We start from the raw sequence: 25,939 nt of genomic DNA, 5'->3' as shown, positions 1-25,939 counted from the left end.
TTACAGTCACACTATTTTGTAATCATATAAATAAAGACACGGTTAGGACATGACAGGCTACCTAAAAAAAAAAAAAAAAAAAAAAAAATCTCCCGCATTTTACGCGAAGAATCATCGTCTTAGTGAAAAGTCGCATTTTTAAATTCCCGTTCCAGTAACCCGCTCTCCGTCAAGACCGGCTTGACTTTTATAACATTCAAACATTGTTTCATAAACAACACTTACATACTCAACTCAAAAACCCATATCGGGTCTCACTTGGTGAGCTTATTCTATCTCCTCGTGGTTCCTTTCTCCCCCCCCAAGGTGATGTTCTGTAGTTGTGACAAGGGAGTGTTATTGTTAGAGGTGATGCACCTCGCCAAGGTTAAGTCAGATCTTATCATCGCAATGGTGCGCAAAGGATGTTGTTTTGCAGGCGGTTTGAACCGAGGATACGGGGCCGGGAAAATGTGTTGGGTGCTAAAGTCCTGATGCGCTCTGGTCCAGCAGCTCACTGAGTCACTGACTCACTATTTGGTGAGTCTCTAACTATATAAAGCTTGTGTGCATAATGTTGAACTAGGTCAGCGCGGTTGCTCGGCCGTTCAGCCGTCCATGACGCGAACTGTCAGGGATAAAGTGATCACCCCTGGCCTTTGCAGGATTCTTATTTAAGGACACGCATTAAATATCACTAAAATACGTGTCTGTAAAGCGGCATCCCTGTTGAACTCCTCTGTTAAAACAGTCGGCGACTGTAACAATAGACAAGGAAATACTTTGAGTTTCAATGTTTTTTTTTTTTACAGCCCATATAGAAGTTCATCATTAAACGTATTTTCCTTTTTTGAGATATCTGTGTTTTTAACCCACGCTGAGATATATATCCTTGGATTGTTACGCGTTTGGTCTCAAGACAATTTGTTTTCGGGAAAAAAAAATGGTGTGAGATCGAGTTTTTTTTTTTTTTTTTTCTCACTAATTAAGGATTAAAAAAAAAAAAAAAAATGGATACACTTGTGAATCCACTTCGAAAAGGTCCAGAATCCAATCCCACTCTTGTGTCATGACGTTTGAGCGCTATTGGTTTGATTCCTCGGTAGAAGGATGATTTTATAATTTATTATTTTACTTTGGGTTGTGCGTGTTAGTTTGGGTTTATTCATTTTCAGAGAATATCTGCAAGAAAAAACACAACAAAACATCATCGCGGTTCGAGGTACTTCCTCAGGAATGTCACTGCATGCTGGAGTTCTTAATGACATGTAATATTTTTGAAAAATCCTGAGTGAACGCTGACCTCTGGGGTTCTCAGCACTCGGGATGGTTTATTACTGAAGGTTTTCTCATTTCAGAGAGAAACATCTGCAGTTTTGTTTTTTTTTTTTAATTTACTCTAATCATTGGTTAATATTCCAAATACTGTGGAGTTTGATATAGTTTTTCGAAACATGTCTGCGGCATCAAAGTATTTCCTTCCTTCTGGAAAAGATGAGCCCTGTCGCTTCGAGCGTTACCGCCCGAGGCAGCCATCGGCAGATTTCGGAGGAAAAGTCTCGTAATTAAAAGAAAACCAAAACAAAACACTTTCAAAGGACAATGAGGTTCACTTGATTTGCAAACCCTTTTGTTTGTCAGCCAATCAATCGTAGTATCTGTGACGAGGACGGTGATTTGGGAAAACGCTACGTCGGCACATTTCCACGCAGGTCCGAGCGTTTCACCGCACAAACCAAAAGAAAACTACAGTGATCCCTCGCTATAACGCGGTTTACTTTTCACAGTTTCGCTACTTCACGGATTTGCATCGTGCATTGTGTTCTGCATTCTGATTGGCTTAAAAAGTCACTCCGCTTCTTCTCTACCTGTGCGTCAATAACGTTGCAGTTTAATATGTACACGTACGTAAAACATTACGTACGTGCAAATTCTCTTGCAATTTCGTGATTCTCTAAAACCCGTAATGTTGACAAAACGCTCTGGACCGATAAAAGGGCCCAAAAGGCAGCGGAAGATGCTATCTATCGCAGATAAAGTTAAACTTCTGGACATGCTAAGGGAAGGTAAAAGCTATGCGGCTGTAGGTCGGCATCACGGAATTAATGAATCTTCCGTTCGTTCCATAAAGAAGGAAGAAAAAAACATAAGGACGACAGCAGCGATAAGTTTTAATAAGGATGCAAAAAGGGTTGCAACTGTCCGCAATTTTCATTTTTAATTTTCTCCCGTTTAATCCAATTATTCGGGTCGCGGTGGGCGGTGCTAATCTCCGCAATTTGAAGCCTTCTGTTCACACTGATGACTAAAATGATTATTTGACAGTACAGGACAGAAGTTATTTGTTGAAAAAAACATTTCTAAAGTACAGTACTTTTATTTGTGAAACAAATGATTGAGCCTGTAAAATGGTTTGTTCTTTCTTTTCAATGTATAACAGAGTATTTAATTGTATAATAATTGTAAAAAATAAAATAAGGTGTCTACGTCACGGATTTTGCCCATCACGGGTTCTTTTTGGAACGTAACCCCCGCGAAAAACAAGTGTATACTGTATTCCATGCCCTTAATATCCTCTTAACTGCTGTGAGGAGATCCACCTTGTGAAGATGATGTATTTACGCAGTGTATTTTTGTGAGGGATGTTCACACATTCGCCCACCTGAAAGTCCTACCGGGCCGTTGCTATAGATATCCACACAGAGCACAGCAAGGGAGGGAAGGCAATGAAAAGAAAAAAAAAAAAAAAAAAAAACCGAGAAGACGAAGAAGCGAATGATAAAAAAGATGCGGAAGAAAAGAGTTGGAAAGAGATGGTGAAACAGCGGAGCCGCCAACTGGGAAACAATAACCCAGCTGGTAGTGAGTTTCTCTCAAAAGTGAGAGAATGTGCGAGATGTGAAAAGATGGAATGATGACAAGGGAAGAGCGGGAGAATGAGCTCTCTACCTGTCAGCCCATCAAAGCCTTGTCATGTCAGATATTCCCTCCCTCGTACACCCACTCATCCCCTCGATGCCTCAAACTAATGAGCCAAGTGCCTCTAAATGGCAGCCGAATACACCGACACACTCGCGCAGTCATTAGAAGGCTGCGTTGTCGACTAATTTATCGCCCGGCGCGGCGTCACACGGTGTATTACTGTACCGTCGCCGTCGTCACGACCGACGCCCCTCGTCGTCGACTCTCCGTAGACGTTAAAAAAAAGTTTCCCGCGTGAAACGATACGTACGTGTTGTTAAGAGAATCGTTTCCTCACATCGACTTCCCGTTCCGTCGGGATTGTTCTTAATCAAGGGGGGGGGGGGGGGGACCGTTAGTTCAAGCCGGTCGTGGGAACGTTCGGTTCCCGGAGTTTTGCGATTCCGCTCGTTGAACTCCGACGGAAAACACGCCTCGCCGCAGCGGCTGAGAGGTAAACGCTGACCGCCGCGGCCGAATCCCGTTCGCTCATCCGCTCGGAAGCCGTTAAAATGGAAAGAGAGCTTTTATTCGTTTGCCGGTCAGATTTAAATCGCTCTACCTTCCCTCCATATTTCGGCGGGCCACCGTGCTCGGATTTAAGTATTCCGCCGCTTCGCTCGGGTAAGAATCCGTCTATTTTGCTGCTTTTGCCTCGGACGGGTTGCAGGCTGTTTTTCAAAGAGCCTCCGATCACTTTATATGCTAAATTAGTGAACTCCCTCCATATTCATCTGTGTACACAAAAGTGACCTTATATCTTCTGAATAAACACTCCCAAGTGTCCTCGCCACGTGTACGCGATTCTTTTGCAGAAGAAAAGATTTCGGGAAGCACGTTTTACAAAAATGATTGACCGTCTTTCCCGATCCGTAGTATTTTTAAGAAGAAATCTCTTCCGGGTCTCGAGGGCGACGACCGCAGTAACATGAATGTTACATGTTTAAAGCAGGTAAAGGAGCATGCAGCTAGTTTTATCTCCCAAATAACATCGCTATTTATTTAACAACACAGATTCACAGACACATCTGTATTCCCAGCTTCAGTTTGTTTAAACTCATATTAAACAGTTCTTTCCTTTAGTTTCTAAGAGTCCTTGTGACCATTTTCACTGTTTCCACACGATCACATGACACCATATACTTGGTCACTTCTGCTTCTGTCTTACTATGTATTTACATTAATAGTCCCTGCGCATAAAGTCACATTGTTTTATATCACTGTCTACTTCTTCTTCAGGAGTCGCCACAGCGAGTCAACTTTCTCCATCTAACCCTATTCTCTGTATCCTCCTCTCTCACACCAACTACCTTCATATCCTCTCTCACCACGTCCATAAATCTTCTCTTTGGTCTTCCTCGAGACCTCTTGCCTGGCAGCTCCAATTCCAGCATCTGTCTACCAATAAATTCACTATCCCTCCTCTGTCCATGACCCAACCATCTCAGTCTGGCTTCTCTGAGCTTCTCTCCAAAACATCTAACATGTGCTGTTCCTCTGATAGACTCCTTCCTGATCCTCTCCATCCTGGTCACTCCCAAAGAGAACCTCAACATCTTCATCTCTGCAACCTCTAGTTCTGCCTGCTGTCTTTTGGTCGTTGTAACAGTTTCTAGTCCAAACATCATCGCTAATCTCACTCTCGCTTGTCCACCTTTCCTTTCATTATGGCTGATGTTCTTCCATCTCTTCGTACCCCTGACACTTTTCTCCACCCATTCCAACCTGCTTGAACCCATCTTTTCACCTCTTTCTCCGTTGCTCTGGACTGTTGACCCCAAGTACCTGAAATCCTCCAGCTTCTTGATTTCCACTCCCTTTAGGCTCACTGTTCCACCTGAGTTCTTCTCAGTCACACACATATATTCCGTCTTGCAGTCTTCTCTGTTACCCCTACAGCACACCGCACCACTGTCTCACAGCTAGCATACATGTCCTGCACCAGTTTAACATCCTTCTCTGCCACTCCAGACTTCCTCATACAATACCAGAGCTCCTCTCTTGGCACCCTGTCATATGCTTTTTCTAGGTCTTTATATCACAGTCCACTACTGGTTGAAAACATTTAAATAAAATGTAAACTCACAAGAAATCTGATTCTTTCTCTGTGTAAAATCTGCAGGCGACTGAAATATGCAGCACTGAATGTGCATTCGCTAACTTCCAAACATTTTCTTTTAAGACAACAGAGTCGAGAACTAAAAGAGGATTCACAAAATAAAACAGCAAAAAATACAAAGTGCTTACTTCCCCATGAGTGTATTTAAATTCTGGCTATCAAAAACCACCGTTTGCGCTCAGTCGTTCTCAAAGGACACCCAACACCAAAATGGCGGCCGCTCGGTAAAACTCTTTCATAAGTTGCTTTTCGTAATTCTAAACAAATGAAAACAGCGTCACACACACACACACACACACACACAAAATTCACCGAAATAATGCTTGACAAAATACAAATAAAATGAGTTCTTACCAACCTGTTTTAAGCAGGTGAAGGGGCAGAAGTAAAGAAGCATGCAACTAGTTTTCTCTCCCAAATATCATCTGAGGAGACAGCGGAAGCATCCACCCCTTTACCGCTCCCAGTGCAACGAGAGAAAATAAAAGTCCCGTCCCCGACTTTTGCAGAAAAAAATACTAGAATTGAAATAAATCACCAAATAATAACAAATAAATGTGGTCACCCTATTTTGGGTGTGCCACAAATCCTTTAACCTGGTTCACATGGAGGAGGGTCGGCCCAGGGCACGTAGGTCGCTGACCGGTATGTCCGCAAATACCGAACCGAACGGCGAGCTCCAGTCGACGACGAGCATCTTTTCATCGCCCTCTTGATTTCGCAGGTGTCTCGGCGTGACATGAATGATGCTGATGGCGTGCACGGTGCGCATTTGCCGCTTACATTTCGACGACGATGTGACATTTCAGAGTGAGAGCCATTTTCCTCCTTCTAAATGTCACGGCAAATAAGCCCATCCCTGCCCCGCAGTATTGGTAGCGTTCAGGTAATGCTCTCCTCCTCGGACTGTTGATTTCTATCAGTAATAACGTATATCCCTCTGCAAGCTGCGCCTTTTCATTTTTCATTAAATAAGCATTGTTAGCATACACGTTCCAGTCAAATAACGGACGAATTTCAAGTCGTGTATAGGTTAGTTCGGAGACGAAAGGGGCAAACCTGATGTGGAGTTCGGATTTTAGTCACGTGGTGTTCAACCCAGCATAATTATACAACAGGTGACAGCATCAGAATAAGAAGTGTTACATTTTCTGAACCCGTGGGATTGGGATTGGAAACGATGCGGCAGCTTGGGTTTTATCTGCGTCCAACTCCACTCAATCCACATATACTGGGCTGGATGGGAGAGGGTATCAATATACATGACTATATTTAGTTTGATGTGACTGCCAATGAACAGAGGCTCTGCGTGTATTTATTTATTTTGGTTTCAAAACCACGGTTGAATCGATACGCCGCGAGAATAGCTCGGTTATGTCGTCTCGTCGGTCGCCTCCTTTGTGACTCTCGGCTGGAGACGCGATGTGATTTTTTTCTTTAACTTGATCATTATGTGTCACAGAGATATTCCGAGTTAATGCGTGACCACGGCAGCAGGTTGAAAATAAATACAATTTAAACAAAAAAAAAAAAAAAAACCCTCATTATCTCTTTCCAGTCGTGTCGCTGACACTTTTATACTGCGATGATGAGGGAGTTGGAAGTAACATTTAACACTGATGAGACAAAGCCGAGCAGAAACCGCTGAAAAAATATGACAATCGTCTTCTTTTACCACCATTTGTTACCCGTTCTTCTCTAATGTGACAAATTCTTGTGTAACGTCAGCCGAATTAAACCTAATAGGTATCATCCTCAATGCGGCGCTGACGTGAAGAAGGTCCGGCCCCAAAAATCGCAGGAAAAGACAGAATCTGCAGTGAAACCTTGAGTTACAAGTTTAATTTGTTCGAGCTCAATTTGCTCGTATATTGAATTAAATTTCTTAGTTTAACCCTTGTGTTGTCTTGCGGGTCAAAAGTGACCCACTACCATGTTTAGCTGTGGAAAAAAACACCTTAACCTATTTTTTTCCAACTTGAAATTTTATGACTTTTCCAAAAGAGACCCCATAATTAGAAAAAGTGATAGTTCTTTTTTGTTTATGTTTCCATGTGGGCTGTTCACCACTAGGGTACAAAGATTGTCTTATGGGTCATTTTTGACCCAAACGCTATTAATCTGTTCCAGCCACCGGTTTTGTGACATGTTTTAGATAAGAAAAAATGTACTTTATAAATAACAAATGATGTCTAGAAATTAATAATCCATAATGAAAGAGAAAGTAGAGATTAAACTGGTTTTATTAAGCTAATATTGGATAAAGATGGCGGACGTTGGAGTTTTTGTTCATTTGGTTTAACTTGAGTTACAATGTATTGCCGAATGTAACTTGCACACTTTGCTTTATTTTATCGCCAAACTCAATTCGGTGCGAATGCCGGTCCTCTTTTTAAAATCATCTGGCTTCCAATGACTTTTTCCGCTGCCTCGTCTGTTAACGTTCCCGCCATCTGCTGCACCAACTTCCCATAAATGTGTGGAGCCTTCGCATAAATGATGCTCTCAGTCGCGGTATCTTAGCAACAACGTCTTCATCTTTTCACGGACAGGTCGTCGACACGGACACCTCGCTCGTGTTTTTCCGTGATTTTTGGGGGGTATCTTGACGGGGGCGACCGTCCGACTGTCTCCGGATCCCACTTTAACACGCAGCGGCGAGCATGTCGGTATCAAACACTCGGGACGCAGATCTTGCGTCAGAAAACTCGAAAGTTGTGGCACGAGTACGTCAAAGTTCCACTGGCAGTGATAATTGGCTCCTAAAGCATGAGATAATATAATAACTATTAAAAGAAGTCTGAAGCTTTTGCATGTTTTCACCCTGGATGGGACAATATTTCAACAGGCGACGGCCTCTCTGTAGACGATCCTTGGATTTTCTTGATGCCGAACAGTTTGGTTGTTTTTGTTGTCGTCGTTTACGCCACGATTTCGGCGTGAGCCTTGGCAACACAAACCAATAGGTTGGGATGGTAGTTAGCCTGTCTCGCCCGGATGTTCTTGAGATACCCGTTCGTCTCATTTACTCATTTTAATTGATATTTGAAGCTGTTGGTCTTTACAGCCTCCGCTTTGCCAAATGAAGGTGGACCGAGTTTTACTGACGTTACATTACATTTCAGTCATTTGGCGGACGCTTTAATCCAAAGCGACTAACAAGAAGTGCAATTCAGTCACCGAAGATCCGAAGTACCAGAAGTGACCACTCAACCAAATATCCATCTCAGAACCATATACATACATACATTCAGTTCATTGGTCCTTTTTTGGGGGGGGTTGGGGTTGGAGGCTAAGTGTGATGAGTAGGGTAGTGCTTGGGGAAGAGGTATGTTTTCAGCTCAAGGCGAAAGATGGGCAGCGACCCCGCTGTTTTGACCTTTTTAGGGAGGTCGTTTCACCGTTTGATCAACCAACACCGAGAAAAGCCGAGACCGGTTCGATCGGCAGCCGGGGGACTCTGGGTGACGGGGCGGACGGTCGCCCGGAGGTGGCAGATCGGAGGGGACATGTAGCTCGACCATATCCCGGAGATAAGACGGGGCCGTCCCATTCACCGCCCGGTGAACTTGATGCCGGCGGCTACCGGTAGCCAGTGACGGGACATAAGAAGGGGAGTTGTGTGGGAGAATTTGGGACGGTTCAACACCAGGTGAGCTGCCGCTTTCTGAAGAAGCTCTAGAAGCCTGATGGTCACCGCGGGGGACACCGGCAAGGAGGGAGTTGCAGTCGTCCAAAGAAGAGACGACCAAAGCCCGGATGAGTATCCGCGCTTTGTCCTTCCTGATGTTGTAGAATCTGCAGGAACGTGCGACGGCTGCGACTGACAAACCTTACTCTTCTCTTCTCTTACTCTTCCAGAAAGTAACGCCTGACTCGAGGTCGCGTGTTGAAAGGAGTTGCTGAAGCCAGTCGGTTAAAAATGACGTCTGAGCCGGAGAAATGAAAAAGCTTGCTCGCTGCAGTTACTGCAGATATAATTGGTGATGGAACGAAGGCTTTTTTAACGACAGATGTGTAACCGTGCTATTAATTCTTAATAGAGGAATAGATTATAATCACTGGAGGACAGTGCTCTGGGACAATTTTTAAAAAAATGAGCCTCTCCCGCACAGTTGCCATTTGTACTTTTTGCCACTTTTTTTTTTTTTTTTTGACTTTGCAATTTGATCGTCCACATCCCCGTTTGTAGATTTGTTATTTTTGAAAGCACAATTCTCTGAGCATTAAATCAGGCGATTTTTTTTTAATTTTTTTTTTTATTTTAAATTAAGCCTCTGGATCTAAAGTTACAGGAGCGCCCATCAAGTTGGAGCAGAACCGTTTCAATGTCCTTGTCGAACCCTCCGAAGGCTGCATGCATCAAAATGCGCCCTGTATAAATCTTGCAAACCTATTAAAAGCATCATATTGTTTCTCAAACTCACATCATCAAACAAATCACACACACACACACACACACAGTGGCATTTCAGTAAATGCATCAAGAAATTTATTGGCAGCTCCATTAATCATTGAAGCGGGAGGGTGAGAGAGGGAATCAAACAGTTCGGGCAAGTTTGAAAAGATCAAATACACACCGATTCAGCCCAAGGTTTTCCGCTACCCTGAAGTAAGTACTCTGCTACGATGCGAGGCCGACCGATCTCTCGGGCAGGAAACGCCGATCCAATGGCGTATCGTCTTTGTGCCGGAGTTCCAGAAAACGATAATGACACGTATTAAATGAAAACCAAACAAAATGCAAAAAAAAAAAAAAAAAAAAAAAACGGTTAAGTGATTAATGGTGAATAAAAAGCAGCTGGCAGTCGAACTATCGTATCCTGAAATCCTATCGGAGCCTTTATTTTTATGGAGATAAAAGCAAATAGGAAAGATGTAATTATTAAAAAACGAATGAGAGGATGAATGAATGGAAAAGTAAGCACATCATGACTCGGACTAATTGAAAAGCTGTGACTCAAAAAGCTTTTTTCTTTCAGCTTTTTTTTTTTTTTTTATTATTTTAAGTAATCATATTTTCTACGCCCCAGCTCCGTCTCGATGCCGCAAATCATTATCCTCGCCTAAATCTTCTTTCAAGGGGTTCATTCAACCATTCCCTTTTTAGCATCAAAATAATATATCATGCAAAGCAGGCATACAGTGACCGCATCCTCCAAACTTTTAATATGAATTGTCATTTTGAGAATCACCTATTAACGTTTGGGAAATGTTTATTTTTGCAGTTTGTTTGTTCCGAAAGTCTGATTATTCTTAACACTGCAAGAATAAGTCTCTCCGTCCCTATTCGACTCTTAGGTTCTTGACATATACGAGTTTGGTGGTGGTAACGTAAACTAGAGATACAGCATATCTGAATGGTGTTAAAGGAAATCCTTCCTGTTGGACGTCGATCGATTAATTCACAGTTTGAATATTTGAATTGTGCTTCATATTTGGCGCTTTTGTTCGCGTGAAGCCGTGCGTCCATGGGCGCCATTTTGGAGCGATGCTCTATTCGAAACATCTCGCATCAACTCGAAGTGCCACATTAGCGCAGTGACTTAGGGATTTTAAGTGGCACATTGTTATCACTTTGCTGCACAATTCTTAGTTGGATATTATCACGTTTGCTGTGCATAATTATATAATTTTGAAATATCTGTTGCGAGAATAAAGTTAATTTCTCTGAAACTTGATTTTTTTCAAGTGCCAATGCAGCTGCAGAGGCATTGGACCCTGTCTTTGAGTATCAATGCTATAAAGTAATAATAATAATAGTAATAAAAGGACACATTAACCCTACGGAGTAACTTATTCACCATTTTAAAGGCAGCCGTTGAAGCGTTTTGTTAAAGATATTATATAAGTATTCTTTACATATCGTCACTCTCTTAAAAATAATCGCCTGAGTCCTTTTTTTACCGATTTTTCAGGAAACACAAAAAACTGAACCGCTCTTGACATAGGCAATTTCTACTAAAGGGGTAGAATGGCACAATCTCTTTAACTGAGGATGTAGGCAATTTTGCCAGAGGTGGTCGGCATCATGAGGAGATGATTTAGGCAAAAAATAAAATGTAAAAAAATGACTTGGGCGATTATTTTAAGAGGGTGACGATATATAAACTGTAGCAAAGAAAAAAAGCACATGTAAAAAAAAAAAATTGTTATAGTCGCTTACCTTTACTTATAAATGAAGTCCATGCGCCGCCCCATCAGAAGAAAAGCATCGATAACTTGTTTGTAGAAGTCTTCTTTATCTTTCTTCAGTTTTAAAAGTCTCCCGTCGATCAAGAGCGGTCGTCCTTGATCGGTCCGACTGTATGTTTTGAATCTTTTCAGTGCTGAGCATGACCGCCGCATTGATGTTGTCATAGCCGGAAAGTTGACCACAGGTCGGAGCAACTTTGTCGCCTCGGTAATAGTTTGAATGAGATCCTTCTGGGCCAAAAAGTTGAGAAGTTGCCCAGGAGATTTACATTCATTCCTCACCGTTTGTGAGCTATACAGCCCGATGAGATCGGCAAAAAAATAACTGGATAGCTGCACTTGACTTGCTAATTGTTTATTGTAGCTTTCTATTGCTAATTCTGCTATTCTGTAGTAAGAAGGATCCCTGGGATCAGCGGCGCCCCCTACAATGAGGCACTGTTACTGTGTGCCTCACTCAATGTCTCTTCGCAGTCATTTTAGGATTACGAGAAACAGGTTACAATTGTTGACGAAAACATTATAAACATCAGCTAAACTATGAAAATTTAGTTCATGTATTAGAAGTGTTTTTTTAATAGTGACATCCACAGAGACAGCAATACGGTCTCAGTGCATAGCATGCTAGCACAGTTAGCATCATCGTTGTGCAATCCATAGTGGGCTCAGCTGATTGCAGCGTCACCGCACGCCTCTTCTTCATATTTGAATGGTAAATGTAAATTTTTTTTCAGCAATTGTGGAAAAAAAATAACAAATAGTGAAGTTAAGTGGAAGATAACCGTGTAGTACAAATCACTGAAGAAATATAACCATTTAATTTATTTTTTCATTTTGCATTTCTTTCTTTCCATGATGACAGGTGAGGCCCGGCCTCCCCTGCCTCTACTGACTGCACGTCACTGGTCTCTATACATCACATGAATAACGGTTGTTTGTATATGTGGTTATCAGATACTTACCATATGATGGCAGGATGAATAACAATAATAGCATAAATTACAACATTCTGCAAATTCCATAGAATGTATTTATGGCTAATTCATAACAAAAATTAAATGTCAATCCACCGATTATTGTTTATTTTTATTCGGTGATCAAACCTTTCTTTGTGTCTCTTGTAATTCAAGCAACACTCAAAAATATCAAGTCAGTAAGGATTCGTGTTCCAACTTCTGTATAAGCCAGTGACCAAGTGGAAGGTGACAAACTCCTACTTTTAGTCTAATTAAACCGTTTATCCTGCCGCTATGCTCGGCATGTGTTTCCCACAGCCGGCTTATGGGAGAGAGAGAAAGAAGGTTTGCATTTACAGCGAAGTGAGGTCAACAAAGCAGGGCATGAAGAAGCAGCAGCAGAAGAAGAAGAAGAAGAAGAAACAGGAAACAGGAAGGATGAAATAGGACGCAGAGATGCTGCGAGAAAAATCAAAGACAAGGTGCAGCGTCTTTTATTTATGCAAGAAAGTGGGTGGTCCACTTCCCTCATGTTTATTTAGACGGAGAGATCCGAGAAGGGAGAAATATTCGCGGCGCGGGTTTCGAGCATTCGCCCGATTTTAAGGGGGGGAAAAGCAAAAAATGTGCCCCGACTGAAATTATATTCATGTCACGGTGAAACGTGCAAAGCTAAGCGTGCGTTCTGCAGTTAATGAATGAATGATTTTTAATACGGTTAATAACAAAACAAAACATGATGCTCGTAGATGAGATTTTAGATAGAAATAGCTGTGATGGGGCGGGACGGGACGGGAAAGAGTCACCATTCACGATCTCATTCACATGTCTGCGCAATTTAGAGCCTCCAATGGTTTGAGTCATTTTTTTGGATAAATAATACATCTTTATATAAATACAACATTGCTAAATTATTCATTTCTAGCTTCTTCTTTTTTTACAGTTCTCCCCATTCCAACAATTGTTCCCTATCTTCATCTGCCATTCAAGATGATAAGATAAGAAAATCATTATTTCGGGGATATAATTATTAGTCCCACCATGGGGAAATTCAGTGTTAATGTCAGTAAGAATAGAGCTAAATAAGAAATAGAAACATGTGAAAATGTAAAGCATGTTTTCCCATCTATGACTTCTGCACCGATGGATGTGTCAGGTCTTGACCATATATAGAAAACGGTTCCCACCCATGACTTTGCAAGATATTAATGCACAGAAAACCTCTCAACCGAGAATGCACATTTTTACAACTACGAATGTGCCAAAAACATTGGCTATCATGGCGGCGAAAAGAGAATAAAATACTGGATATGGTGGGCAAGAAGAGCCAGAACATATACAACGTGGAATTTATCTTTCAAATGTACACAATGATGGCACAGAATCGACAATATGGTTCAATCAAACACCGATTTACATTTTCTTTCCAGATACCGTCTTCATCATAACTCACTCTATCGACCCGGAAGTGATGTTTAATGGCTGTTTCATTCGGTGCGTAATGAATGATCTGAAACCAGATTTATTCGCTTCCATATTCGTGGGGTATTTTAAAATGTGGACCTCTAGAAGCGAAGGTGTGGTCCTTAGAAAACCCCTAGAGCTCGCGTTGGTGAAGGCAAACTTTTATTTACTTGTTGGGGATGGAAGTTTCATATTCATAAACAGACGTCCAACTGTACAACCATTTGTTTTTTCCACTTCCATCATGTAAAGCCATGCAACTATTTACAAGTCATATAGAGACAATCAACCATTTCTTTTCTTATTTCTATTAAAAACACTAAAACAATAGGACAAGAAAAAAAAACGGGCAAAATAAAAAGATTGATTTAATAACCAGAATAGCCACCATTAGCCTTGTAAACATTATACCTCCTCTTATACATGCTGCCAATAAAATAAATTCTAGTGGCAAATTTTCCCACAATGACAACATTTTCTCTTTTAACTCAACTATATTCTTTATTTATTCATTTTTAATATTAATTTGTCATGTATTTTTTAGAGGAACAGTTCATTACCTAGAAAGATTTTTATCATTTACCTGTTAAACCTCCTTTACACTAAAACAAAGGAAAAATTTGGGCTTAGTGTTACTTCTAATGAATTTACTAATGATTTTACTGATCCGGCTCAGTTTCTCACTCACCTCCCATATAGAAATATATAACAATTCACCCTCTCATCCATACATTATATAGCAGGGTCCCCAAACTACGGCCCGGGGGCCGAATACAGCGCGCCTCCTCATTTTGCCCTGATCAATACCAGAGATGCATTATGATTTTTTTTTTTTTTTTAATTCTGGCCACGTAAGCGTGACTTGTACATGCATAGAACGTGACATTCTAATCCACCCGTCTGCAGTCTCATCTGAAACCCCTCACGCAAAAAAAAAAAAAAAAAAAAAAAATCCTGGACACACCCCTGTCGAATCACATGGAATAATGGCGAAAAGATTAGGTAAGAGAAAAATAGATTCAGAATTCAGGCTATTTATAAGTGTTTTAACTTGGCCGGTGTTGGTATCAGTTGGGTTTCATAGCTGCTTGCTGTCTGGTTTTCACAGTCGATTAAATATGAGAGAGCTGAAAACAGTTGTGTCTACAAGAAAGTTAATGTTCCTTGGTCTTTTTATCTATGAAAAACTTGATAATGGTTATTTGGTTATTATCTATTTCATAAATAGTGTTATTTATTTCATTATTTTCTGTTTTTTTTTTCCTGTCAAGATCCCAGAAAGGGTTCATTTTTGGTTCCGAGCGGCTTTCTGGAAAACAATAAATGTTTACGTTTAGACGCCTCTGCCGTCGTCACACTTTTTGTTACCAACTATTACAAACCCCGTCGGAAAAGGGAAAAGTTATTTGGCCCTCGCAGGAAAAAATTTGGGTCTCCAATTGTTTCGCTTGAATTTGGACGGCGGGAGGAACCTGGAGGAAAGTCCACTGGGGACGAGGCCGAGTCAGCAAGTGCTTGTTTTTCGTTTAATCGCGGTTTCGCCGCAGAAGCTTTCGTAGGTGACGGGCGATCGTGAGGCTCCGGGTCGTGGCGTGATCTCGCGAAGACGACGGCGGCTTGTTCGGTTCTCGCTTCACTCATGAGTCCCCGACCCCTCGCGGGGGTTAAACCCCTCCGAGGAAGCATCCGGGGACACGTGGCGAGTCGACCCGTCCTGGAGGTCGCGCCTTCATTCGCCCTCGCGGCGACAGAAATGCACCGCGGCGCCACGGGGCGCCAAAGCGGCGCTGCCACTTTAAATATTTGATTAAGTAAAAACCTGCAGCTGAAGTTGATTGATTAAATGCCTGCAGCCTTTTTTTTTTTTTTTTTTTTTTTTTTTACTCCACTTTCAGTCATTCAGCAGCAAAGTCTGCATGCAGGGAAGAAAAAAAAAAAAAAAAAGAACCCTTGTGTTGAATTTCCATTCATATGAAGACGTATGCCGGAAAGCTGTGACACTTGATAATTACTCCACAATTCCAACTTTCCGGTCAGACTTTTTTAAAATATATTTTTTTCTGAAATCAGGATTTATAAATCACTGAGAAAATCAAATCCGTACTCCCCCACCCCCCCACCCCTCTTCAGCTTTGCAGGAAAAACTGCATTTCTGCATTGATTGCGACGCACAACAGCATCACCCGATGCCTCCCCGGCGGGCACAGTCCCCTTTGCGGTGCAGGATGACGAGCATCCAGGGTGGGTGGGGGTTCAGCCATCATCCACGGGAGACGTGTGAAGCTTTATCTTTGAGATGCCCCATCTGCACCGGGGAGGAGGTGGAGGCGGGAAAGGGGCAGTGTGCTTAACGCGTATTGGTCTTTTTTTTTTTTTTTTTCCACGCCGCCTCACCTCCGGTTGGAAGCAGGCTGGACTACACTTTCAGTAAAAGGTGTGTGTGTGTGTTCGTGTGTGTGTGTGTGGGGGGGGGGGGGGGGGTATGACTTCATCACGTTAAGTGAAGTGCTGCAAAAAAAAAAAAAAAAAAAAATGACATCCCCCTCTCCTGCACCCGGCTAATTTCTAATTTCTTTTCCTATAATATAAACAGCTCCAAAAAAAAAAAAAAAAGGTCTGCAGACAAACAGTGCACACACTCCCCACGTGTTCCCGATATGTTTTACCCCCCCGAAAAAAAAAATAAAAATAAAATCCCAGGCGCTCTTTAATGGGAAGTATGATGAGGCGAGGGAATAAATGCGTAATAACACATGTTTGCACTCACGGATGCACAGCCTTACCGGTTCCCTCGGCGGTTAAAATAGCTTGCCGTAAAGGGAGATGAGGGGAGGTGGGAGAAGGAGGAGAGTTTAGAGGGGGGGAGGATGGAGAGACCGGTGTGGTGAAGGGATGGCTGGAGAGGGAGGGCCGGACGCATGACATCATTCCCGGAGCCTCGCTGCGCGGACAGAGCTCCGGTTCCTCCAGCGCGGCGGTCGGTGCTGAGGGAGCGACTCCTGGGCGAACCTGCAGCCTGCAAGCGCCGGGAGCTGGATTTAAACTGAGAGAAAAAAAGAAAAGCAAAAAGAAAAAAAAAAGAAAAGAGAGAGAAAGAGAGAGAGAGAGAGAGAGGATTTGGAGGAAGAGGAATCCGCGGACTGCTCCACGACCGGACCCGTCGCAGGGAAACACACTTTAAAAACACAAACCTCCTCCTCCTCTTCCTCCCCAGCGGATTATTGCTCCAAACATGAAGATGTGAAGGGTTTTTTTGTGTATTTTTTTAATTTTTTTTAATGAAAGTGAGAAGAAATTTAAAAAAATAAATAAATAAATAACAGGAACTCCAGACTCCGCCGAAGGTAGGACCACTTCACCCGCCACCGTTCACCGGTAGTTGTTGTTTTTTTTTTTGTTTTTTTTTGTTGTTATTGTTGTTGTTGTCATTGTTTCCTGCACGAAAAGATGAGATTTCTTCCCTTCTCACTCGTGGAGTTTCCGGAGCGCACGGCTGGCGCGTCGTGCTCGGTCGTCTCGACCGCAGCATCCGGACATACACGCATGTGTGTGTGTGTGAGGGAGGGGGGGGGTCATTCCACATGCACGCGATAAGCATCCCCCCTCTTTATCTATTTTATTTTTATTTTGCATTTTTACTCACCACCCCCGGGTGGGAGATGCCCTGTCCCGAACTCCCTGCAGGGGCTTTTTTTTTGCATGGAGTGGGTGGGTGTGGGGGTCCACTCCTTTCATAAAGAAGGATTTATCATATTTTAAATTTGCGTGCGTGTGTGTGTGTGTGTGGTGGTGGTGGGTGGGGGGGGGGGGTGAGACCCCCACGAATCCCCACTCTCCCCACCTTCCCCCATTCAGAGCTATTTCATCTCGTCGCCTCTCTGATGGAATGATGCGATGGAGGCACTGGCTTTTTTTTTTTTTTTGATATATATATAACATATTTTTGTCTTGAGAAAAGAAAACCACCCCTCTCAATCTCTCCGTGCATGTGCGTGTGCGTGCGGGGTGGGGGCATTTAACTGCGAGATGCTCCGGATGGCGATCCGGAGATCCGAACCCGCTCCCGCATCCCGGCGCTCCTCAGTTCCTGTCAGCATCGATCGGAAAATGTCACTGTCGATAAACTATCGTCGTCCCCCTCCTTTCCTTCTCTCCTCCTTTCTTTTCCTCACCTCCTTTCCTTCTCTCCTCCTTTCTTTTCCTCCGCTCCTCTGCTCCCTCCCTCTCTCTTTGTATCTCCCCATCTACTTCTCCACCGCCCTCGCCGCCTTGGGTGCAGCGACGTTGGTAATAAATATAATAATTCATTAAAACACCGAAAAATTGACAGATGCCAGACTTTGGAAATGCTATCTAGTTTTCTTTGTTGATGCACACGAGTGGGTTTATTCCACGGCGCGCCAGCCGTGAGCGATACGGGTTTTTTTTTTTTTTTTTTTTTTTAAGGTGGAGTCGGCGGAGCGGTGGCATCTTCTTTGGCGGCGCTGCCCTCGCCGGATGTCGGGGACCGGAGGGTGGTAGAGAGGGGGGGAAGGGGGGGTCGGTGCTGGAAACTTGGTGAAAATGAGCTTAACTTTTGTGGACTCTGTTACATTTGGAGAAAAAAGCGTTTTTTTTTTTTTTTTTGTGCGTTTGTGGAAGAAGAGAGAGATGGATGAAAGGGATGGAGCGCCATATGCGCTTTGACGCTGCGCAAAAAGCACCATTCCAGTATAAAGGTGTTTTTTATTTTAAATATAATGTAAAGCTCACCATCTTCAGATTGTGTGTTGGTCCACTGTCCCCTGCTTGTCATATTTATCTTCATAAAAGCGCCCACCCAGCAGTCCTGAGCCTTGAGGCTCCTATAAATTCCTTCTCTCCGGACATCTTCCCTTGATGAGCGCATCACCTTTACTTTCATTTATTTTTTATTTTTGTAAAAAAAAGGACAAAGTAGAGAGAAATCCCCTCCACATACACACATACACACACCAGCCGCCTGGGTTGTTAAAAACAAAATGGCTTTATTCATTTTTTTTTTCCCCTGTATCCGTGGTAACTTCGTTATAGCTTTTTATGGCGCCTGGAAATGGCTGTGCAATGTAATGTAATTGAATTTATGATGTGGCTGTATTACAATTCCCTGTTATGCTCTGTCACATGAGGAATTTGGACCCCCCCTTCCACATCCCTGCGCGTTCACGGCGGCCCCCTGGAGCATTACATTACACACACACACACACACACACACTCTGCCTGCACCCAGCCCTCTCAAGAAAACACCACTGGATCATTTCTGAAATGGTATTCAGACTTAATTCTGAAGATTATGGCAACCGGTAGTATGTGTCTTGGGTCACACACACACACACACACACACACACACACACACAGGGTGATGCTTGACCTGCTGTGGGGGGAGAAAATAGAGTCTGCCGTTTGTAAGATGGTGTCGACAAACAAAAACACACTCAGTGTTTCCCCTAAACCTCGTCAGAACGCCGTTAATCCTGCAGTTTAACTTACATTCAGAACCACCTCATCCTAAACGTGTGTGTGTGTGTGTGTGTGTGTTCTGAAGTCTTCGGCTTTTATATTAAAATGAGGCGCCAGCGTGTAATCGCAGTGACGGCAGGGGAGCCGCTCCCTCCCAGGACCCGGTGCTCCGGAGAGGTTTTCCAGAAAGCGTGACCCCGGTCTGGCGTGTTTTCAGGAAGTGACGAGGCGCCGACGTGCACGCGTTCCCAAACGCCCCGCTTTCGTCGTCGATCGTTTTTTCGACGTCGATACAGTCAGTCAGAACCCCCGGGTTTTTAATTTCATTCGAATGTTTTCTTCAAGTAAAGTAGGAGGGCTGGCAGAACATCTGAGGTGCAAGTTGTTTTCCTCTCGGGTCCAGCCAAGATTTTTCATTTATTTCTTGATTTCTCTTCCTATGAGCTGACTTTTACTGAAATATACTATTTTTGAAAAATATTATTGATGACACGGGTATTTTTTTTTTTTTTTTTGGATAGGATAGGAATTTTTTTTTCCTTTTTTTTTTTTTTTTTTTTCTTCCCCAGGCAGGTTTTCCCCATGTTCTCCTGGACTTGACATCCATCAAGCAGCCTCTCTGTATGTATGAGATGGGTGATTGGACGGCATGTTGTTCCCTCACACAGAAATCCTCCTCCCATCATTTTCACCCGTCACCAGCCGGGCAGCGGAGATTGTCTCGGCCGTCACGACAGAGTTCGTCGCTCTTAAAGATCTTCGCCGAGTAACGCCGACCCACGACCCTCCAACGTGCACGGATAACCCCCTTGTCGTAATTCTGCCCTCTGTTCTGGTTACAGGCCGCCTCGCCTGCTGAGATCCTCGTCTTTTTTTTTTTTTTGCAGTCGGAAAGAGGGCGGATGCAGACGAGTGATGCAACGCTTTCATAGAGCATAAACATGTGAATCAAGAGAAAAGAGGAAAACAGGGGAAAACTATTTAATTATTTCGCCGGAGGTGATTCCCAATCGGAGCGCTAGTTAGTTAGTTATCACCTCTAGATAACCACCTGGCTACGATTCCTCTTTTCTTTTCCTTTTCCAGTTTGTCTTGTTTTTCGTCCGTCGGCAAAACTAGAATATATAAGCGGGTAAATATCAATATCCACAAATCCCATTTGGTTTCCCCCTCAAACCACCTATGGAGACGTACCAGGCTTGAATGCATGCAAGCAGGTGAATATGTTTCGGGAAGGAGTTATGAAAGCACCAGTAGTTTGGACTCGAGCAATAAATTAGGTCGGGTTATTCATTAAAAAGAAAGCAAACCGGGGCAAGTGTAATGTTTTTATCCCCCGCCGCCTTCCGTGCAGCGGTTGCCATATTCCACAGTAAATCTTGTCAGGAAACATACGGTCCTCATATGCAAATCGGGGATATTTTAACAGGAAAGAAAGAAATCGTCCTCTGGCCTCGTGAGCAGCGGATCGTCGCTCCGAATGGCTCGGATTGTGAGCTTTTAAGGGAAACTTTGATTGTCAGAATGGGGGCGAAAAACGCACGATTCTCTTGAACTGAGGGCCGTGGCTCGGCGTGCACGTGGGGAAAAGAGGCAATCGGACAGTGAGGCGATATTTCCTCTTCACCTCCACGGAAAGGGAGGTAAACTTGACCTCCGGTGGACGAGGCCAAAAAGCTCGGGGCGCAACGCTGACATTTAAGAGGCGCCTTAATTAATCGATGTTTAATCACGTCTGTCGGTCACAGTCACGATTAAAACGAGAAGTAAACGGTTGGAGGAAAAGCGAGTTGTTTACTCGCCTCCTGTTTTTAGGTGGATGTTTTAACATTTCAATTACCGGATTTTTATCATAGCAGACAACAGGAGTTATGCAGCCTTCTGCAAGACAAGGGTTTGCAATCAAAACCGACGCAATCAGCACCGGCGACGGTCCCGTATGATAAAAACGGTCAGTGTTTTGCGAGGACTGATTTCTTCGACGCCATAATTGTCGGCAGTGACGGCGCGTCGATTTTTTCGTTTTCGCTCCCGTATACATACAGATCTAGAAACTGTAAAAGCTCAACTGTGACTGCGCGCGAAAACACACAGGACTTATCAGCCGGAGTGCAAAACTAGGGGATTAACTCCAATCTGGGCATGTGTTCTATATATAAAGCTGTATTTGAAAAATATACTCAGGCATTTTACTCATTTTCTGTGACAATTGTCATAATCTGTACCCATGGCTGCGTTCTGCACAGCAGAGCAAAAAAAAAAAAACTTCTCAATGTTCATTTAACATCAAACAAACGCGACAAATCCTGTGGCGAATGACGTTTAGGAGCCCCGGGTTGAGATCCTGTAGTCTTTGCAAGTGACGCATTTGAACAACTATGTTCAGTCACTGAACATGTTAATCCTAATCCTTTTATGTATTGTGGGATTTTTTTTTTTTTTTTTTTTTTTTTTTTTTAGTTAACCAATCGGTTTTGGTGTCGTGTCAAATAAACCTTCTGGATTGTGAAAATGTCACAAGACTTATTGCTGTTTTTTTTTTTTTTTTGCCCCCCCCCCCCCCAACAATGGCTTTCGAGTGAAACAATAACAATGACAATAAAAAGGGTGTAATTGTTTTATATTCTTCTAAATGTTCGCCCGTGAATCTGACAGATTTAACTTACCCAACGGAGATCTATTTATGTCCACATAGTAGTGAAAACACCCTATAATAATCATAATTAATAGATAGTTTATTGATTGTGACTTTGCAGATATTGAACATTTTCATTATTATTAAGGTTAGTGTTGAGCTCACTTAATATTGCCAGGATTTGGGTTCAACTTTTTGCACACATACGCTTTTGCATATTGAAACATCCATTTAAAACATGTATTAGAAATTTGATATTTGTTTTATTTTTATTCACCGCGTCAGCGACTAACCTTACTTTTATTTGTAAATTGTCTATAAACAGTATGTGGAGCATTGGGTAGTATTAAGCTGCAACAATGATCATAATAATAATAATAATACAAGTTTGTATGCTAAAAAAACACACCTACAATGCATTGTAATTTGGATTAAGCAAATGAATAATAGCCAGATACACTACAACCCCATGTTTCATCGCATGACAACTGCTCATTTTGTTTATTTGTTCATTTGTTCATTTATCGTCTGACCGGTCGCCGCTTTTACATTTAATATCAATTCACCAGTCGCAAACAATGTTGATTATCGTGACGACGTCCGGCGCGCTTCTGCACCTCACAGAACCAGAGGTCTGCAGACATCGACATAAACCCGTAAAGTGAATGTTTTCTGGGAAATATTTGCCAAATGTTAGTACCGTGCAAATACACGAACAGCTCAACACTGTAAACATAGCTCAATCTTGAATATAAAGACCTTACAGCAGCTTGTTTGTTAAGCTGTTATCCAGTCAGACCTAAGCAAACATAATGCTTGGGTGCATTCTTACTCCCCCTCTCTCTTTCACCCTTTGTTTAATTTGATCGAATTTAATTTGATTTTGTTTTATTTTTAATTTCAAATAGCAATGGCTTAGTGGTTGAATGGTTTTCTAGTAGTGCTTCGCACTCAGGAAAAAAAAAAAAAAAATGTTTTCCCTGTGGCTGTGTGGATTCTCCCTGGGTAGTCTGGCTCCCCTCCACTCGCCAGAAAAATTAAAGTTTGACTAATTGGATCCCCCAAATGGCCGGTAAGAAGAGACCCTTCACGAAACCGGGCCTGTTATCGACTTTCAAGGTGTTTAGGATGTCGTCCACCCTCAATCTAATATCTTCCAGGGATAAACTTGTGCTTCCCCTCGCATATAAAGCTGTATACATTTATTATTGTTATGTTTTACTTGAAACTCTGGCACAACAATTTCCTTTGGGATGAATAAAGTTGTTCTTATTATTCTTATTCTTAAATGATCAATGGACAGATGGACCTTTTGAAATGTTCACTGTTACACCTACAAGAACAAAAATGTCATAGATTCTGGATTAATTACAAATCAACTGAAATATTGCAAGCCTTTTATTATTTAAAATTGCTGATTACGGCTTACATCTTAAGGAAACTCAAAAATCCTATCTCAAAATATTATGAAATATTTTGATATAATAATATCATGAAAAAGTAATTTTTTTTTTTTTTTTATTGGATTACAGAAGATAAAGAACTTTATCACAATATTCTAATTTTCTGAGACAGTCCTGTAATGTTAAATTCATATAGCAACCCAATATATTTACCCATCGGAGATGTATTATCCCTTGTTTTTATTTTGTGAAGGTTCCATTTTAAGAAAGATTGTCCATATTTTGATAATGTGATGATATTTGAAACGCTGTATTTTGCCTGGTCTGGTCGTGAAAGCCAATCGATGGGCGGAAATATAGCGATTACCACTTGTCGTGACTACATGTCCTGCCCCTTAAATTTGGAGGCATCTCCATGAACGAGCCCAAAGTCAATTCCTGCGTTGATCGCATCCGGAAAAGGACATGCTGTCAGTTACTTTCGAGTCTTAAAATCCAAGGTGGCTTTTAACCTTCCACATCTTCCCGTGTCGTCGCGTCCGATCCACCGAGTGTGTATCGTTGCGCGTTTCCCTGCCGCGTTGATGAAGAACAATAGTCGATGATAGCATAAGTCGGCGGGGTGACGCATCTCAGAGGCACAAACAACAAAACGGCGTCTCGCTTGTTTTAATACTCGCCCGCATCCGAGTCGAAGGCATCACAAAGAATGAATCATTCATACATTGTCTTGGATAGTCATTTATTTTTAATTCAGATTGCGCCCCAAGGCGCCGCCGGGGTTCCTCCGCGGTGCGGCGGGGTGAATTCTGGATCGGGTGGATGTCAGGCGGTGTCGATGAGGACGAAAAGACGGGGACAATTTCCAGCGACGGTACGGCTGAATTAAGACAGAGCGAGAAGAGCATCGGCGATGGCGTTCTACGTTTCATCTACGGGCCCTAATAAAATCCTCGCACACCGGCATTGATCTCACCCAGAATAATCCATTTAGACTGAGCCTGCCTGACCGTGTGGGGCGTCTTCAATTATTAATGGCAGAATGCCGTGCAAGCCTCCAATGGGATGCAACAATGTGCCCCGGTAAACCGTTGAACTTTCAGGGAAGACTGTGAATGGAAAGGAGATGTGATGGGCTTCCAGCCAAGATGGATGGAAGGCGGGATGACTTTTGTTGGCATTTTATTGGAAAGGGAGAAATCCACGGCGTGGCTCGGTGGAAAGCAAGTTACCCCGAATCAAGAAGCCCAATCCCTGCTAATAGTAATGGCTTTTCCCCCCCGGCCACCCTGCAAAAGTATTGTCCAGGACGGAGCCAATGAAAAAAAGACAGGACGTATAGGAGATGAAGTGATTGTACTAATGAGAAAACGGGGAAAAAAATTTAGATATTTAAGGAAGGAAGGGGAAATTTATTTATATTGTCGTTTAGTTTCTGGTTGTGTAGTTTTCACCCTTACTGTTCCTTTATATTGTCTATTATTATCCCTTGTTTTGTTGCTGTGTATTTATTCGTGGATGTCTCTCTATTCATATCTATATTCATATCAATTTTACTTTTTTTTTTTTTTCTGACATTATAATTTTGCACTGCTGTGACAAAGGAATTTCCCTGCTCATTTTCCTCAATCAAGTTTATCTTATTTTATTTTATCTTAAAAAAAAGACAGGCAGCAAAAGAGGTAAATACTACCAAAGAATGCGTACAAAAAAATCATGAAAATATTTGGAAAAGACATCAAATAAAAGTGTCATGAAGAAAAGAACATGCTGCGAGATAAAGGGCAAGGCGGACGAGGAAGAAAACGGCGAGATGAGCCGTGCAGGGCGAGGAAGAATGAAAGGAAGGTAGAAATCTAAATTAGGCCGACAGGAAGGGATGACTGGAAATGGGAGTAGATGGAGAGGAAGAGGTTGGAGGATTGGACCTTTTTAACGCAAGACAAGAGCAGCTATTGATCACTGGCAGAGTTATGGTTGCTATTGTGCTAAGTGGGGACTTGTTAGCTTGACTGCACATGTAGTCCGTTATGCTCTTACTTCACAAAACAATGCAAAATGTATTGTTTTGCATTTGTTTTTTGCGGTTGTCGCTTTCAGAGTTTTTTTTTTTTTTTTTTTTTGTTGGACCTCAATAACAGTTGTAATGCAAACCTATTTCAAGGCGGTTTGATTTTTAGAAGCTGGAAAATACAGGACTGTCTCTGAAAATTAGAATATTGGGATAAAGTTATTATAAAGCAATTACAAAAACAAAAATGTCGTACATTCTGGATTCATTACAAATCGACTGAAATATTGCAAGCATTTTATTATTTTAATATTGCTAATTACGGCTTACATCTTAAGAAAACTCAAAAATACTATCTCAAAATATTAGAATATCATGAAAAAGTAATTTTTGTTTTTTTTAATTGCGTTACAAAAGATAAAGAACTTTATCACAATATGCTAATTTTCTGAGACAGACCTGTATATGGCTTTAGTGATCCAGGTTCAAGCCTTCGGTGAATGCGGTGCGAACATAAACACATCATTGACTCTGCCCAGTAATCTGACGTGAACTGATTTTTTGTTCTAGCTTGTGTTTTTTATTATTAATATTATTATTATTATTATTATTATTTTTTTTTTTTATTTTTTTTTTTTTTATCAAGGGACAGTATCTTAAGTAAAATAGCAAATAAAAAATACTTTTACTTACTGTAAGGACATCTCTATAGCGATCTGGTTGTTAATGTCTCACAGC

General features: G+C 42.1%; 1 protein-coding gene across 6 annotated transcripts in view; it reads left to right on the top strand.

Moving 5' to 3' along the window:
* The first annotated feature begins 16,646 nt into the window (after positions 1 to 16,646).
* The window catches only part of ptprsa (protein tyrosine phosphatase receptor type Sa), a 264,863-nt gene continuing 255,570 nt past the window's right edge, over positions 16,647 to 25,939 (top strand). For all 6 annotated transcript variants that reach the window (XM_086162204.1, XM_086162203.1, XM_086162201.1 and 3 more), the window contains exon 1: positions 16,647 to 17,018. The gene's annotated coding sequence lies outside the window, so the exon portion shown is untranslated. The remainder of the gene's footprint in view (positions 17,019 to 25,939) is intronic.

Source organism: Fistularia commersonii, chromosome 16 (genome assembly GCF_037954325.1).
Source record: "Fistularia commersonii isolate RoL2024-O1a breed Wild chromosome 16, RoL_Fcom_v1.0, whole genome shotgun sequence".
Lineage (NCBI taxonomy): Eukaryota > Metazoa > Chordata > Actinopteri > Syngnathiformes > Fistulariidae > Fistularia > Fistularia commersonii.
This window is presented reverse-complemented; position numbering and strand designations above follow the sequence as displayed.